The following is a 19,064-nucleotide window of genomic DNA, read 5'->3' as shown; positions in this document are numbered from 1 at the left end:
AAAAAGTGAAAAGTCAATAAACAGCCAATTAAAAGAAAGCTGTTTGGAAACAAACAACATGTTTCCTTGTATGCTTGCAGACTGATCCTGTAAACTCGAAATAGCTCTGAGACTGGGTGACAAGAGCAAATTGTTTAAAGCTAATATGTTTTCCAAAGAACCTTTTGACATCCTTGAATAATTAAATGTTTTAAATGTTAAGTGGTAGGACACCCCCTCGTTTCATATATTCAGCATGGGAGAAGGCGGCACACTCAAGCTTAGCACACTCTCTAGCTTCTCTAGCACGAGGATGCAGTTCAAAACCACAACATCAGGGCCTTCTGTGCCAAAGTCTCTTTGCCATTCAAAGTCTCTTATTTCAGAGGGCCTTATGCAACCCAACAAGCATTAAAATGATTTCTGGACCCCCACCCCCACACCTAGCCACCAACCGTGTTTATGTGAATAGAAACATATACCACAGGCTCAGTGACTCTCAACCCACTTAAAAAGGAGACAACATCATGTCTCACTAGCTCCAAAACCGGAAATCAACCATGACAGCACACAGCCCCTTTCCTAAATCACAAGAAAATGCAATCAGTATCTAAACATTGTCTTCAAACAGTGTGAGCAGCAAGACGAACTGCAACATAAACAGTTAAACCTAACATGACCAAGTTATAATCCAAACAGCCAGTGTAACAAGCGACACCAAATTGAACAGTTTACAACCAGCAACACTTCCTTTATTCTTACACAGAACAAGACAAATAGACAGACATTACATTATACAATAGAATCATTGTTCGTCAGAAAGGCCCTTTTAAAAAATAAAAACGACACCTCTCCTGCTTTCTGTAGTCCAGAGCTTGACTTTATCTTTGTTTTATGTTTGTCGAGAACATTTGCGAAAACATTAAACTCACAACATTATACATTTGGGTTTGATGTTGAGCTGTGCTGGCACTTTCCGCATTCGGATTGTGTCGCACTGCTACAGGGAGGAGGGGGTCCTGAGCAAATGCAGGGGCACAGCTCTGCTATCCTATGGGGCACTATCTGTTTCTCTATTTGCCTGCCATAAACTGTACACAAACTTCTAACACTATTTATCTCTCAGTAAATGGCTAATCAAAAAAAAAACAAATTCTTATTGCCAAGATAGCTTGCAGCACTCGATCTTAGTTATTCCATTTATTCTCTACACCGAAGCCAGCATCTAGCACCTAGAAACCCACAACAGACAGACAGACCACAGACAGACAAACACGATGAATGCACTCAACAGACCTGAAACTCTCTGCCGTGCTGCTATCAAATACAATTACTCCACACAAAACATCAGGGCGTGTAAGGAGCGAGAGAGAATAAAATGACATGGCAAAACAACTTTAGTCACAATAACATGCAGTGCCGAGAAAACACAGTGCCATAAGCAGAAGGTTGATATTTACCACTCCGTCTGAGGAAAATCAAAACAGGTTCACGGTCGTGCTCTGCGACAGAATTTTTTTCCAGAGGCCACCTCCCAATCACACCACTGAGTTTGGCATCTTGGCAGATTACAGGTATGTCCATGCTTCTTAACAGCATGCTCAATATGATGAGGACCTAATGTAGTCGGCCGGCGGTGATGGTCAATGGCAGCCCCTAGAAAAATTCCTGCACAATCCTGACCAGAGATCACAGCACCATTTCTGTGGTGGCCAAGATAAGGCCTCCTCAGCCAGCCTCAGTTTGCAGCAAATAAGGAGATCAGACAGCCGGGTGGTAAATCAAGCTTCATGTATTTATATCGCAAATACACCGCATACAGAGTTATCAGCAGGGAAAAACAGCATGCAGCAGGCAAGTGTTTGGGCAGCCGGCACAAAGGGCTCTCTCCAGTGCCCCCACCCTACTGCAGGTTTACATAGCATATCATAGGCAAACACTAATATGTTGCTGTACTATCACAATGGGGGTGTTACTCGGCACGACATTACAGACAGTTGGCAAGAACTATCAACATCTTTCTTGTGACCTTGTGACGCAGTCCTGCGGGGACATCGTGTTGTATTATGAATAAGCGGCATTCGCAGAAACCCCTTCTGATATCTCCCATTTATGAGGCTAATGCTAAACTTGTAAAGAATAAGCGGAAGGGAAGGTCTGATGTGTCCTTTGCCATAGGAGGGGTTTGGGCCTGTCTGGGGTGTCGTGTAGAGTAGGCCGAGGGAGGTGACATGGAGGGTCTGAGGCCTAACTGTATGGGAGAGCCTAGTAGGATAGCATTGCACTGCATAACATAGTATTGTATAGCAATCCTGCATATCATAGTATAGCATCGTAATCATGCATAGCATAGCAACCCTGCATAACATAGCATAGCAATCTTGCATACCACAGCAATCCTGCCACATCAACATACAATGTTGCTGTTTGCAACCTTGGCTTCAACACAGACCGGTCTTGTATTGGTCTCCCCAACTCACCGGCTGTGTTGATTTCACGGACTCTGCTTTGTTCTTGGAGCCAAGGTCGGTACCACAGCAACTCTTCCTTCTCCCCACTTTGATTGTTGCAGTGGGAGGGCCCCGGGTATCTCCGACACACAATGCAGGATTCTTCAGACTGGTTTCCTGGTCTTATGCTTTCTATTCTCGGGGGTTCAGGAAAGTAACGGTTACTTGTCGAAAAGGTCAAGGGAACCTCCCTCCTTGCGATCCCCTTCTGTTTTGCTGTTTTTCTTCTCTTGTTCAGCTGCCGTCTCGAAACTGCTGTTTCCTCATGTGCTTTGCCTCGACCTGAGTGTGCTCTCGAGCTCCGCCTTTTATCTATGTGGAGAAGCTTAATGAAGTCAGGTTTGTGTGATGGTCAGTAATTGCCCGACCTCGCCTGGCCATTGTATTGGGACATGTCAGGTAGACGGCTCGGGTGTTAGTCTGTTTTCTCTCATAGCGGGCTGTCTGTGTGAAAGTGCTTGTGTTGTAAAAGGGGGTGGGTAGAGTTCCAAAATATCCTACCTGGGAGAAAGGGTTAACAGCGTTATAGGGAAGGGGATACTGAATCTCACCATATGGTTTCCCACTCCCACACCCCAAAGACCCCTCACCCAGGTGATCCTCCCACACTGGTCCACCCCCAGCCCAGGTCTTAGATCCGAAAGTGATGGCCGTGTCCTGGCCATCTGCATGACAAATCCCAGGGGACTAGTGGGTGAGACACCTTCTGGTTTCTCACACTCCCCACCCTGTAGCTTCTTGGCCTTTTCCCCACAATGGGACATCTTTCAATTTCACTCTCCACTCTGGGGCTTCTCTCCTTTGTCCCCTCCACTCTGGGGCTCCTTCCTTTGGCCTTGCCTCCCACCTCTCCTTCCTCAGAAGCCACTGCACACCTGTATATGACAAGCAGTGCTTCCTAGGAGGGCTATGTAGGCTGACAGACTCTCATCTCACTGCAAAGCTACTTATGTGACTCTTCAACTGGGCTTCACAGCAGCAGGTATCCACTCCTGGTTCCTCCTTACTCAGTGCAGGAGCTTGTGAACGGTTCCTCCTTCAGGCTCTGCCTTGGCCTGGTGAGGTACTCTGTTCTTGCTCATGCTTCCACACGCCAAGGCTCTGGTTTCCCACCTGCCAGGCCACATTTCACTCTCGGAGCGTCTCGTCTGTCTATGGGCACCTTATAGTAATTAAACTCTGTGGGCTGCGTGGATACTTCTTCCTCATTGGTTCCTCACCTGATTTGTGACTTCTGGAGGCTCATTTTTCAGTTGTTCCGTTTTCCCTAAAGAGGATGAAATGAAGTTTGGATCAGAAGCAGAGTCAGTCATTGTTTAAGTGTTCTCAAACATCTTAGTACTGTATACCCCAACCCATAAAGGTAATAGTTTGTGGGGGTTAAAGATGGTGACTTAAGTCTCTCTCTGGGATTGATTTCCCCGTCATCTAAGCTGGAGTCTCCTTCAGAGGGATTCCATTTACCCTGTTCCCTGTGGGGTGTTAAGCATAGCATGCTCACCTCCCTAGTACCACAGGTGGTGAATCCCTCTTGGGGAGAGGTGACAAATTCATCCCACCATATATTAGAAATTAGTTCAGTTCATAGTCTTTCTGAAGACCATATACAGTTGGGCGAAAGTGCAAGATCAATCAACTCTTTGTGGATGTGGCAACATCTTATGAATGCCGCAAAATGTCAATTCTTCCTGTTTGTCTTTTGAGTGTTCCTATTTCCAATGCACTGCTAGGGCTTGTTTCTCGTGCAGTATACTTATTCCTCTAAGTTATTCATGAATTCTGTTTTTCAAAGATCTGATTTTACTTCCAATAGATATCTTTTTGCATAATCATTTGATTACTTATATCACATACTTGCTGTTGAAATTAGTTCAATATTGACTACATAACATTTTATATTATTATATGCAAATTTGCATAAGCTATCACTTACACATTTGAAAAATCCTCTTTTGGATGTTATAATGTTTTTAATATTATTTTCTACTATATTCATCTCTTAAACCCTTTAATAGTATATGTTTTGCCTTCTTACAACCCACTCTAGGTGTATTTTCCATCCCATCGCCTTGTCAAATCTTGGTCAGATAATAAAATAGTCCAATGTTTCTGAATTAAATTGTACACTTTTAAACAATATGAGTTGTATTTTGTAAGGAACATAGCTGTATCCCTCTGTGCCTTTATGTTTTTTCAAAGTCAACAAACTATTTCTATTTCTTTTGTCTGTCACTGTTCAAGAAATGCTACTAATTTTACTAATAAGGCCCTCACTGGTCTGTATTCTCCATCTTTGATTCTTTTTGTTAGTATTTCACATTGTTCACTGTACAAATCAGTGTTGCAACAATTTCATTGTTGTTTCTATAAATTCTCCTAGCAGAATGTTCCTAATTGTACTTGCTTTCGGGCAGCTCGAGGCAAGAAGTATTGTATTTGCTTCTGTAGGTTTACAATACGTGCGTGTTTCAATACGTTCCTCATAAATGCAAATGTTAAGATCCGGAAAAGCTATCTTTTCTTTATCATAGAATAATGTATATTACTTTTCACGTATGTTTGCATTCAGAAATTCAAAGTAACTCAACAAATCCTTTTCAGTTCCTCCCCGTGCCATTAAAATGTCATCAATAATTCTCAACCGCTTAATGATGTTACCAGTTTGATATGTGCACATTTATGTTTCTTCAAGAAATCCCAAAAAGAGATTACCCACTGATCATGATCATTTTGAGCCCATTGCAACCCCTTTTAGTTGTTGAAATGTTTTTTGCGAAATGTGAAAAAATTGTTTGAAGTATGTTTCACCAAACCCATTAACATTATTTTTCTGGAAAAAAATGATGTTGACTTATTATTAAAAATCTATTGCTTGTAAGGAAGAGAAATGATGAATGTATGTATATAATGAAACAACATCTAAGGACATAAGACTGTAATGTGATTTCCATGGTAGTCCATCTGGTTGTTTGAGAATATCCATACTATCTCTGACAAATGATGATAAAGTTGTCAACATGGCATTAGTAAATTAATCAATACATTCTGATACTGGGTCAAATATAGAACCTATCCCATTTACAATTGGCCTTAGTAGCAGTACTGTCTCATATGTCTTATGTATTTACGGCAAGAAATAAATGACAGGAATGCTTAGGTTTTTGACAATAATTTGTTTAGTATAATATTTACTAATAAGGCCCTCACTGGTCCAGTTTATTTTTCAATAGTTTGCTGCGCTTAATTTTTCCATGGATTGTGTGTAATAATCTTGTTATCAACTTCATTTTGTAAGTGATTCATTCCAATGTCAATAGGGTCTTTTCTGCCAAAAATCACAATAGTGCCACTTTTATCAGCCTTTTTGAAGATCTGCTTTGAATCAGAGCATAAAGATGTTAATGATCTAAATGACTTGTTTGTTAAATTATATGTGATGAAGGGATGTTTCCTGAACTAGTTATCATTGAGTCTAAAAATATTTTCTGTGACACCAAATTAAATAAAGTATCAATCTCATTTTCTTTTGGTAATGGTGTTAAGAAGTTAGATTTTATTTGAAACTATTTTAAATCTCATTCATATATGAGCCTAAAGGTTTTATTTCAGTATTCTCCTCTAATGATAGGATTCATTTTATGTTGTCTCGATCTGATAATGGGCCTCATTACGACCCTAGCGCTGACGGAATGAAGGGGGCCGATACAGGACCGGCCCCCTTCATTCCGTCAGGGCTGATTACAAGGTTCCCTTTGCGGGATCCGGATCAGACGTCTGGTAAAACCAGACGTCTTTTCCGGGTCCCGCGAAGGGAAGAGGGAGGTAACAACGGGACACTTGTAATGTGCCCGTTGTTACCTCCCTCCCCATTCCCATTGAGCCCTATGGGGGACTCAAATGGGAATGGGGAATGGTTCCTGCAAGGAGGAATTACCGGGTCCTCCTATGTCGGAATGACCCGGTTATTCCTCATTGCAGGAACCCGGTAATGGAGCCCAGTTTGGAGGCAGCCATGGAGCTAATAGCTCCATGGCTGCCTCCATGGCTGCCTCCAAACTCGTAATGAGGCCCAATGTGTGAGTTGAGAAATTCAACAAAAGTATGTGTCACGAAGTTCAACACAATTATGTTTTCCTCTGCCAAACAGCACTTTGCATACTAAGATTTTTCAGATCATGATTATATAATGGGAAGTGAAAGCACAAATCCCAGAATCCAAAGTGTCTTAGGATTTTAACTGCCACGTGGCTCCATTTGTGACACCATCAGTTAGTCTTTGATATCAAGCCAGCAACATTTAGGAGGACTTGACAGATCTGAGATCCGGCATCAGATGTCTCCCCGGATCTCAGACCAAGCCTGCTTCAGCCCTAAGAAGGCTTTACCGAGCCCTCAGCTTCACAGAGGGAGGGACTCCCTCGTTAACACACAGAGGGAGGCATCTTTGTCCCTCGGCAAATCTGCTCTGTACACTCTAGCATGCAGAGCAAATTCCATCACAACACAGAACCATTACGAACGCCTTGTCAAACGAAATAGTCCCTTAAATGAGCCATGGTGTATAAATCACTTGTACTTTAAAAGCTCTGCTAAGCTTTTGAAGTATGAGTGATCTATAAATCATGGATCATTTAAGGGAATATTGTCCTGGACAAGAAGTTCATAATGTTTCTGTGTTAAGAAATGCAAATGGACATTTTCATTCCGGGGGAACACAGAAAGCACCAGTTAGCTGCCTAAATCTATGACCTCCTCCAGGTCAATTCAATTATACAATTATACCACACATAGCAGTTTTTAAACGGAATACATTATTTTCAGATTTTCATTTTGTGACGAATCTGGCGATATCGCCCGTTTTCCTTCTCTAGGAAGCCCTTCCCTAAATATGGAAATAGGGGGTTGTGTTAAAGACCCTATAACTTCTATCTACTTGTTCCTAGACAAACTACACTCCATTACCCGGATGTGCATTACGGTGAGGAAGAAGAATCATTAAGATTCTATGGTGCAAACCTATACTTCAACTGTAATGAGGAGGCCCTGCACAGATGCAAGGAGGAAGTACCAACAACGGTCTAGTTGTCCAGAGACTGAAAATGCTCATCAGATAAAAAGGGAAGAAGGACAAAACTACATACGCAGTAGTAGCAGCAGTCATAGTAGTGTGAAGTAGGAAAGTAGCAGCAGTGGTCTGGAATTGAGAAGTTGATGGAGAAGTAGTGAGAGGCGAACAAGGAAAGTAGAACGCAAAGTCAATGAAATTGAAAGGCTTGCAACCGATCTGCAATACCGGAAAAAGACAGAAGGCTGGCATCTGAATGCAAACCACATTCATAACCCGACCAGCTTGCCACATATGTGAAGAGCAGAAGGCAGGTGTCTGAATGCAGGCAGCTTTCATAACTGGACCAGCTTGCAACATATGAGAAAGGCAGAAGGCTGGTACTTGAACACAGGTGGCGTTCATGACCTGTGGAAGGAGCGTCCTTCCAGGTAAAGCTTTGCCGATTGGTGTGAGAGTCAGCAAGAACAGATACATCAAAGACGTGCCCACTCCATTCTTCAAGCGCCAGCTGAAAGCACTATGATCAGAGGGACCAGGAAATATGGTACAGGCCAGGCGGGGAGTGACTGTCGGAAATAAGAGGCTGTGTTTCCTAAGATTTATGGGGGTTTGATAAACTCCAGTAAAATATTGTGGCAATTACCCACTAAGCAATTACCAGAGAACCATTCAAAGGGAAAATCAGTGTTCTTCCTCATCCCAGTGAATAGTAACATAACTGGTATACTTGGCACTAGAGTAAACCAAGTGTACCACAAGATGCACCAAATTCGACAAACAGCTGAAGCACATGGGAATAGGGAGCTGAGAGGAGGGGGTTACCCATTAAGCCCAATGTGGAGAAGACAAGGGGAAGAGGATTGTCCCCCCTGGCACTGTTAGACCTGCTCCAGGGGAAGGAAGTACTTACCCCTGGGGTAAGCAAACCAACAAGTTATAGATCTTTTCTTTTGGGGAACTTGGTTTATGAAGCATTATTTGTTTATCACCTTATTACCAGCGAGGCTGGGAACTGTTCCGTGGTCTGGGAAAATCACAAACCCTTCTTATTTTGAAGACTATCTGTGCACAGTTTTTGGTAAACAAATAGTGTTAGGGACAGTGATAGGTTTTGGACATGACAGTGAGAAACCTTTAGTTACGGACTTCCTGACGGTTTCACTAGTTTCCTTTGAGGCACGGAAACCCCTCTTAGCGCTAGGGATAGAGAGGCAGTTCCCACCCCTTTATTATTAAAAAAAAGCCTTTGTCAAGAAACGTGTCAACACTGTGTCCGAGTCATTATTCTGATCCCTCACATATGGTGTCAGCAGTGGGATGTGGCCTCGTTGACACAAACTGGGGGACCCACCTAACAGACAAGATGGATCAAGGGATCACTACTCCTGGGAAGAAGACACCTGGGAAAGAATAGGCCAATACCATATTTTCCAACAGTAGGTCCTATATCCCAGAAAACGAAAACGACCAGTTCTACTGTAGTGACTTAGGACCACAAGAACAGGGTCAATTGAAAAAGCCTTCAACCCCACATACACCTAAACTTCAAAAACATTGCCTTCCTCCCCTTAACTTCCAAGACCATCCTCTCTGTAAGAAAAGCTGTAGAGGCAAGTACCAGTAATCTTTTTTGCCCTAGTGAGTATTGAGTTCCTGGCCGGGATAAAATCATCTCCTTAGAGCTACAGGTAAACCTTGCTGCCCATGTTTCCATTTATATTATGCCACCTGGGGAAGGGACCATAAAAGAGGGCGCAAACTACTACCTCTTGACCAATAGAGAGGAAATCATATTTGTTCTCTTGAACTTTTAATCAACTTTTTTTTCACCTAGTTCCATCCAGTGAAGGGACCTAGATTCCAATGTTGGTTGTGACCTGACCAAGAAATATAGTCTGTATGGGAGGAGGACTACCCTACTAGTTTCTTAACATCTCTGGAATAGAAACTCCCTTAGAATTTGGAAGAACTGAAAATACCACTCCATATCCTGAGGAGAAAGCCCAACTGGCTTTCCACCCCCCGCCCCTCCTCCTCTAGCTCCTTAACACCCTCCCTTCTAACAAATAAACCGGAGGGCCTGCAAGGCCCCACAAACCATAAGCCCCTATACGACAAGAGAAAGATACCGCCTGGCTATTCTCTCGTTCCATTGGATGAACCAGATCTCTCATGGGAAGATTTTGGATTCCCTGCAGGAAATCGACTGGTAGTAAACTAAACCTACATATCTTCACCCAGTAATAATAGCTCCTTGATGCCTAAAAGGGAACATGTGCAGGGGTCCGTGGCCCTAGATCTTCATAAGGAAGAAGTATTAAAAAATAGTTCAGGATATCCAAGATGGCCACCAAGTATTGAAGGCACTGCACTTTGATCTCCATGCCACATCGGAAGCCTATACCTGTGATTGAGAAGCTTCTTAAGGCAGAAATAAGCATGCAAAACTTGTACCTGGCATAATTGACGACAGTGGAGGTTAGGCTTGCCCCTGGAGGGGATCGGCGGGATGGATTAGGGGAGGAGTGGCCCTGAGGCAAGCTACGCACTGCTCTCAAACGCTCTGACAGCGGACGGAGAGGCAGCAGTCCCCGCCCTGTCTCTGAGTCAGCAAGGAGAGACTTTGGCATCCCTTGGAGGAGCCTGATTCCATGCACCGCAGCGGGACAAGAAATCTTCAATTAGGACATTACCCTATATTTTGCCGAGTCCCTGACAGGCTCTACTGACCCCATTGGCAACGGGTGCGCTCCTGCAGTACAGACTTGGGGAGCGTCTCCCACTTTCCCCATTTTGCAGCCCGTATCGTTATGTGACCCCCGGGAGATCGGTAACCTGTGCAGAGGGGGTGAGGATCCCGCAAAACTACTGCGGTTAAAAATCTCCACTTTTTGCCCCATCTCAGCCGATCCAAGCCTGGCGCAATGAGAGCAGGCAGAAGCCGACACCTGGGAGAAGGAATGTGGAAGCGCCACGCCTGGGCTACCATATGCTCCAACAACGCCGTAAGGTAACTGTTATATCGTGCCTGAGTGTGTTTGTAATGTTTATCAGTAAAGGAAGGAGATGTGTTGTGATGTGCTTGTCTCTGCATGTGAAAGCTGGTGATGCCATGTTGGAGTGTTGCCTTGTGAATGTCGGAATGTTTACCCAAGGATTCCACACCCAGCCAGTTAGAGCTCCCCAGCCTGGGTGATGGGAGCCAGTGTTATGGCCTGTCCACTTATGTATATAACTTCATGTAACTGTGACTTAAGTACTTGTAATAAACATATAAGTAATCCCAAGTAGCCTGAAAGTCACTTTACAACATTGGCGACGAGGTGGTTTTAAAAAGAAGAACATGCGAGCAGGAAACTGAAGAAAGTGGAAGAAGCCTGCTGCTGGGGGTGCAGGAAGAAGGTGGACAAGAAGGACAACACTGCCCCGAAACACAAGTAAGACCCATCACCCAGGGCACCAAAAGGGAGGAAGGAAGCCCTATACAGGAAGGATCAGCTGCCCATAAAATGGAGGGAGAGCTGGGTCCTGGGGCTGAAGAGAGGAGCAGGGCCTTGAAGGGAAGCTCAAGAAGGGAGCTAGGCCTATAAGATTGAGAAATCTGTGTGAAGAAGTGAAGCCTGTTAAAGTAAAACCAGAAGTGTTGTCTGTTAAGTGAAGATAAAAGGAAGCTTAAAATGACACCTGGTCCCTTAAACTGAAGAAGGAATCCCACCCCATTAGTTTAAGAAACCTGTAGATTAAACAAAGCTCGTAGTGAAGATGACTCCCATGAGAGAGGGAGGAGCTAAGGAGCTGCGGGCAAGAGAAGACAGCTAATGCCATGACCAGCAGCAACTCTTTGTGGTAGGAAGGTGTTCCTGGTGTATGGCGTGCTGGGCGAAGCTGTCGCCTGTCAGAGGTTGCATTGCAAGTGTGAAGTACTGAGGGGTGAAGAAGAAAGCTCTGCAGTGATGCTTCCATTCACCAGTCAAAGTATCATTCCCCAGTCAAGCAGCACAGGGATGTGATGCTGTTTACCCTCATATGAAACCAAAAGTAAGCTTTGGGGAAAGTATGAGGCCCAGTAAGCTTCCTCCCATGTAGGAGTGTAAGTCTGCTTTGAGTTCATAAGTGGGACTTGGAGAAGGATGTGAGACTACGGACAGTGAGCTAAGGGGTTCCCCAATGAGCCACTACCATGTTAGGGAAGATTTTGAAGTGACAGTCTGGAGTGAGCAGCGAGTACTGGCTCTGCATGTCCCAAGCGCAATGTGAACTAAAGATTAGACCCAGGCAGCGCTAGTCTGGTAGCGTATGTTCAGGGAAAGGGATGCAGGGAAAACTGCCTGCGTGCCACTTTGTTTTCAAGGATCAAAAGCGGATCGTGTTTTGGATGCAGTGAACCGTTTGAAAATATTGAAGTTGAAGGGTGACATATGCTGGGTCGAGGTACGTGGCATGAGTGACGTTTGGCTTATGAAGATCAGCATTGCCCCGAGGCAGAAGTGTGACTGGTGACATCACAGCTGGTTTAAGGGAGTCGGCGATGCCATAGAACGCCAGATTCAAGCATTATGTTCATATTAAAATGCACTCACCATGCCAGATTCCAGCCGGTAGCCGAAGCCATTAACCGAGGCAGGATGAAGAATAAAATAAACGATGTTATGAGGAAAGAACCCTGCAACATGCATTGCCGTGCACAGGAAGAGGAGAGCTGAAGGCATTGGGCCGTAAAATGAGTGAATAAGCCTAAGAGCGTTGTGGGGTGAGAGGAGAGACCCCCTTACGAATCATCTTCACAGTGTGCCTACGATTTTATGGGTATTATCCGGCTGAGAGATGTAGAGCACTGCTGAGCACGTCGGTGAGTCGGAAAATCAGACAGGAATAAGAGCACAGTAGGAAATCCGAATTCCACTATAGGAATTGCCAAGGATGTCATTATTGTTGTCATGAATGTCGTTCCTGGTGAAGGGAATGCGGCAAATTTGGGTTATGGTGCATCAAGGTGCTGCGACTGCAGAGGAGGCACAAGGACCGCATTTGAAGTAATGGTTGCAGTGTATCATTTTATGTTTAAGTGATTATGATGGTCACGAATCTGGTCTTTCAGAAGATAACATTGGACATTCAGGAGCAGCAACGTGTATCCTTTAACTGTTTTTGCATTAAGTTTGTGTTACCAACCTAGTTTTGTAACAGATTAAGGATTGACAAGCATGGGAGGTGCACGAGAAGTTTGTGTGTGGATATATGCGTGCAGGAATTGAGGTTCAGATCTAAAATGTATTGGATTTAACACATTTGAGGAATTTTAGGTTCAAAAGGACTCATTTGGACATTCTGAACATGCACAATATGCGTATGCATTAAGTTTGTGGTACCAACAGAGTTTTGTTACAGGTTAAGGATTGACAAGCATGGGAGGTGCATGAGAAGTTTTTGTGTGGATATATGCGTGCAGGAAGTGAGGTTAAAAGTTACATTTATTAGATTTAACACATTTGAGGAATTTCAGGTTCAAAAGGACTCATTTGGACATTCTGAACATGCACAATATGCCTAGATGTGTGCAAGTCAGTAGCAGGGTGTGATAGAGGTTAGAGTAACCATTGAGGGATTGCAGGGTAGACTGCAGCCAACATAGACATGTAGGAATAAATGTGCATATTTCTTGGTTACGCCATAAGGGCTGTGTACGCAAATGTCACTATGAAGTTGAGTTGTTAGGCAGTGTAGACACAAGTGTATGGGTGGGTGATTGCCACAGAGGTGCAAGAACATAGTGTATCATAGTGATTGTGGGTGAGTGCCACAAAGATGCAGGGTGGTACATAAACTGTCCATGGATTTTAGGAAATGTAATTATATAGTTTGCTATTGCTTTAATGGTGAGAAAAGAAGTATATATATATTGTGCAACATGAATTATTAGGGATTTTAATTTTTGCAAAATGGTAATGCAAAATGTTGTTTTATGTGACTCAATGGGTGCACATGGGTAAAACATGTGTTTTGCTAAGCGTCAAAGTGGTCGAGTGTTGGGTAGCACCCAGAATATGTATTGTATGTGGGTGAAAGTGCCACACGGGTTTGGAGGTAGCGACTCCAGTGTATATGTAAGTATGAGTGTGGTTGAGTGAAACCACAGCTGTATGGGTGGTAGCGCCGCCATTACACTAGAAAAATGTGGTGAGTGTGCCACAGCTGTCTGGATGGTAGTACATCCAGTTGTGCAGGGTAAAGGTGGAGAGCCTGCGTGACCATTTGGGTATGTTAGAGGTGTGTGTGGTTAGGAATACCACAGGAGTTGCGGAATACCATAGGTGGTGCTGGGAGGTAGCGCCTCCAAGCATACTCTACTTCCCTTTCAAGCATAGCAGTGAGAATTTATGTGAGTTGGGAGGTAGCATTTCCAAGCATAACAGTGAGGATTTATGTGAGTTTCATCACTCCATAATAAGATGCATTCATGTTCCCTCATTGTTCCAGTGTGGCTTTATGTGTGTAGATTAGGAAATTAATGCGTAGTACCATTCTCCATTAAAAGGCAGGTTTTTGAGAGATGCAAGGTTTGGGATGTTATGAAATAGTGTAATGGGTGAAGTGAGGTGAGAGCGAGAGTGAGTCAGAGAAGATGTGAAATGGGGCAGCACCCATAGTGTGTGTAGCCTGTGGATGTGCTACAATGAAGTGAGGAGGTAGCGCCTCCGTGACTATAGTGGAGGTAGCGGCTCCCACATGAGGAGCATGAAAGTATTTTTGGAGGTAACGCCTACGCCAGAGTAATTGGAGGTAGCGCCTCTGCCAGAGTAATAGGAGGTAGCGCCTTCGCCAGAGTAGTTGGAGGTAGTGCCTCTGCCAGTGTGATTGGAGGTAGTGACTCCGCCAGAGTATTTGGAGGTAGTGCCTCGGCCTGTGTAATTGGAGGTGGTGCCTCCGCCAGTGTATTTGGAGGTAGCGCCTCCGCCAGTGTAATAGGAGGTAGCGCCTCCACCAGAGTAGTTGGAGGCAGCACCTCCGCCAGTGTGATTGGAGGTAGCGTCTCCGCCAGTGTGATTGGAGGGAGTGCCTCCGCCAGTATCATTGGAGGTTGCACCTCCGCCTGAGTATTTGGAGGTAGCGCCTCCACCAGTGTGATTAGAGGTAGAGCCTCTGCCAGTGTATTTGGAGGTAGTGCCTCCGCCAGTGTGATTAGAGGTAGCGCCTCTGCCAGTGTATTTTATTTGGAGGTAGTACCTCTGCCAGTGTAATTGGAAGTAGCACCTATGCCAGAGTATTTGAGGGTAGGTCCCCGCCAGAGTATGTGTAGGTAGCGCTTCTGCTTGTGTCATTTGGTAGTGCCCTGCCAGAGTATTTGGAGGTAGCGCCTCTGCCCGAGTAATTGGAGGTAGCGCCTCCACCAGAGTATGTGTAGGTAGTGCTTCTGCTTGTGTCATTTGGTAGCACCCCGCCAGGGCCCCAGTGTAGTTGGAGGTAGCACCTCCACCTGAGTAATTGGAGGTAGGGCCCTGCCAGAGTATGTGTAGGTAGCGCTTCTGCTTGTGTCATTTGGTAGCGCCCTGCCAGTGTATTTGGAGGTAGCGCCTCTGCCTGAGTAATTGGAGGTAGCACCTCCGCCAGTGTGATTGGAGGTAGCGCCTCCGCAAGAGTATTTTGAGGTAGCGTGTAGCGAATCTGCTAGAGTATTTGGAGGTAGCATATCCACCAGTGCGATTGGAGATATCACCCCAGATTCTTGAAGGTGTAGGTGGGTGTGTAGGGTTAGTGGCCTACAGATGTAGTGAGAGTGTACCTAAGAATTGATATTCCCCATGCTGATGATGGTTGTGGAAAGAAGGGGAATATGCTGTGGTGTGCTTGTCCGTGTGTGTTGACGTTTGAGAAGAAGGGAGATATGTTGTGTCTATTTGATGTATCTGTGTGGGTGCAGTGTGAATCAGTAAAGGAAGGAGATGTGTTGTGATGTGCTTGTCTCTGCATGTGAAAGCTGGTGATGTCATGTTGGAGTGTTGCCTTGTGAATGTCGGAATGTTTACCCAAGGATTCCACACCCAGCCAGTTAGAGCTCCCCAGCCTGGGTGATGGGAGCCAGTGTTATGGCCTGTCCACTTATGTATATAACTTCATGTAACTGTGACTTAAGTACTTGTAATAAACATATAAGTAATCCCAAGAAGCCTGGAAGTCACTTTACAACAGTAACGGGAACTAGTGCAGCAATGGACTCAGTTACAAGTGGCATGTCCAGTAGCTAGATTATACCCAGATTTGTGGTGAGCCTGATAGGAGGGCTAATGGTTGACACAGGAGGGTTACAATAAAACGCATACCCACAGTGAGAACAGTTATGCATGGGTCATATCTGTGGAAAGGATCATTTTAATTCATAGAGCGACTGGTATCATCCATGCTGAACCAACAAGACCAAGGCAATCCACACAGGGCATTCGGGCAAATCTTCCTATGTTAGAGAGTGAAATTCATTGCTAACGTTAACGTATGGCTGGAGGAGGTAGCATATTACGGGCTGATATGCTGCGATACTGTTTGACAATTGGCATGCACTCCCTTTCATATTAGCCATATATGACATTTCCTGGAAGGCTTGAGCTTCAGTGTGCAGTTGAAAAATAAGGAAAGCACCTATCTATAACATTTACCTAATAGTAGGTCCAGCTCCAGGGGTGCATTTGGTCAATGCCAGGGGCTGAGGAGAAAAGAAAAGAGTGCTTCTCATCCACCCGCAAAGAGAATTGATTTATTTATGTATTAGTCACTTGTTAGGCGCTTATACAAGGTAGCAAAACTGTTTCAATCCCATTAGAATCTGCTGGCTTAGATTGTGTGGGGCCCAGAGACATCCAACACACACAAGTGAATTGCCAGAGGAACAGACGGACAGTACAGAGATCAACATGGCAGCTTCAAAAGAAGATGTGGAACAATGTTTGAGTATTTCAGGACAAACTTTGTACTTCTTTACAACTGCAATTTGATATCTTTACTACACAATTCAAATCTGCCTTAGTTGATATACGACATAAAATACATTACATCTCTTGAAGAAAGAACAGATATTAATGAAAAAGCAGTACAGGACTGGGCATAGGAATCCACACAGTCAGATGAGCTCCTTGAACAATTGGCACGAATAACATACAATGTCGAGTTGCGGTGTGAGGATCTGGAGAATAGATCGAGAAGGTCCAACATTTGCATACAAAATATTCTAGTCAATTAATGATTCAGCCCTGAGAGAGGAAGTTACGGGAGTCTTCAAAGATCTACTGAACATGGAAGCGGAGGTACCAATTCCTAAAGATAAGATCCACAGAGTTGGACCGAAGCGCCAGGACCCGGCCGCCCGACCAAGAGACACCTTGGTGGCATTGGCATGCTACCCCTAAAGGAACAACTGTTACGGGAATCCAGAAAAACGACGCAGATCACAATTAATGGAAACGATATTCAATTGTACCAGGATCTCTCCCCACTTACACTACAAAAAAAAAAAAAAAGACATGCAAGAGATCCTGCAATATTTGCAAACACAGAAGATACTATATAGATGGACCTTCTCATTTGTCCTTCTATTTACTTGGCAGTGCAAACAGTATTGTATTACAACTAAGGAGGAGGGGCCCGTATTTTGCTCCTAGACCAGGAAGAATAGGGTATATGCCCTCCAAAGCACGCGACTTTGGGAATGGTCAACTGTACAATGGACTCGAACAAAAGCCCAAAAGAGACCCTCCCTTACAGAGAAGCAAACTCCAGCACGCTGAAGGATTAAGAAGACCTTAACCCATTTGGGATGGAAGCAATAAAGTGTAATAAGGTACATTATCTCCGATCAGGAAAGATATTAGTTACGCTGGGGCACAATAGAAATTCATCTTGGAACCCATAAAAGAGCTACACAGGGGATTTTAGTATACCCTGCACATATCCCTGGTGTCGTGCTCCGGCCGTGCAAGTGCTGGAATCGGTGGAGACTGTGTAACAGTGTTCGCTAGAACCGCTTTGTGGGGTCTAGTCTTCTACCATGATGGCCGCCGCTGCTATTTATCTGGTCATTTCCGAGTACCGGGCGCGTTGTATCTGATTTTGGGCCTGCGCCCTGCCAGTACTACATTTTGTTATACCAGCTATTTTGCTTCGTCAGTTTCTCTCTCTTTTCGTGCTCTCCTTAACTCTTCTGTTCTTCCTCTATCACCTGTTCCTGTGCGTCCTGTCCAGATTCTATTTCGGCTTTTTGAAAGCTATTCGCTTTTATTTTACCTTTTGTTTTTGTTTTCTAAACTGCTTCCGTTTGCCTTCTCTGTGTTCCTTCTGTGTCGCTATCAACTTTCCCCCTTTCTTACCTTTTTTCCTTTTCTTTCTGTTGTACAGTCGGCCGCTGTTTTCTGAGGTTGAGGGTTGCGGTTACCGCTCACCGGTACGTTCTTTATCTGCTCCGACTTTGTTTTCCTTTTTCTTTTCTACCGCTACCCCTTAAAGGGACTTCTTACTTTCTACCTGTCTTTGCCTAGCCTCCGGCTTATTGCTTCCTTTTTTCTCTCTCTCTCTTCTTTCGGACAGTGTGGGTCAATCTACGCACGCTACTTTCCCTGTTTACTCCTTTCTCTGGAAATACTCCGCTCTGTCTCCTTGGGGACTGCCATTCTTGCTCCATACATAAGGCGGCTCTACCCCAACCTTACAACGTCCTTGTTCTTGACCTTGTTGAAGGTCGAGTGATCCAGGGCACTGCAGATTCCGGTGTAATCTTCCTGTTCACTGTCCGTATTCTTCAAAAGAATTGTATCATCATTTACTAAGGGAAGAAGGATTATTTACCTATGCTGTTCTGTGCCGCCAATCTCCCATATAAACTCCTCTCTTGCACAAGCAGGACAAACCACAGATTTTACAGTCACGTTCTGCTAAAGAAATCTACATTGTTTTTTCTGCCTTAAATGCTTTTTCCCTGGACTTTTTTGGGAGCTTGCTCCTTGGGGGTTCCCCTGACCTTGTTTCACTGCGGGTCACAGTGGCCTCCGATGGAGCTCACCCCTATTTACACCAGTAAAAGGAGAAGAACTCCAAAGAAACCAAAAGGACCAAGAGAAAGAAAAACTCTGAGACCTACAAAGACATCATTGAAGATTCAGGTGAGGAGAGGGAACTGGGAGGTTAGGCAAGTCCTGACAGAATACAATGCCCATCGGAATCTATGGCTTCCCTGGAACAGTATCAGGAGCTAGTTAATGCCTTCCAAGGGCTCCGTGTGGAGGTACAGACTCTGAAGACTGAAAATGTGGTTCTACATAAACAGGTAGCCCTTCAAGAGGACACTCGAGGCGATCTCCCTCCACTTCCGTTCCCTTTCGGGAAATAGGATGGTAACTCTAAGCTACTCGAAGAGTTTCTGGATGCCTGTCAAGTGTTTTTCTCTTTCCGACCAAGAGCTTACGAGACTGGCAGGTCCAAGGTGGGATTTTTGGTGGCTAATTTAGTGGGTAATGCACTTTCCTGGG

The 19,064-nt window shown here is 44.5% G+C and overlaps 1 long non-coding RNA gene across 1 annotated transcript in view; it reads right to left on the bottom strand.

Annotated features, from left to right (window-relative positions):
• LOC138488359 (uncharacterized) overlaps positions 1 to 19,064 on the bottom strand; it is a 60,063-nt gene that overhangs the window by 1,660 nt on the left and 39,339 nt on the right. The window contains exon 2 of the long non-coding RNA XR_011274645.1: positions 3,710 to 3,756. This is a non-coding gene — a long non-coding RNA (uncharacterized lncRNA). The remainder of the gene's footprint in view (positions 1 to 3,709; positions 3,757 to 19,064) is intronic.

This window comes from Ambystoma mexicanum, chromosome 9 (assembly GCF_040938575.1).
Source record: "Ambystoma mexicanum isolate Mex_15411 chromosome 9, UKY_AmexF1_1, whole genome shotgun sequence".
NCBI classification, from domain to species: Eukaryota; Metazoa; Chordata; class Amphibia; order Caudata; family Ambystomatidae; genus Ambystoma; species Ambystoma mexicanum.
The sequence above is the reverse complement of the archived record's forward strand: the minus strand, read 5'-3'. Positions and strand labels throughout refer to the sequence as shown.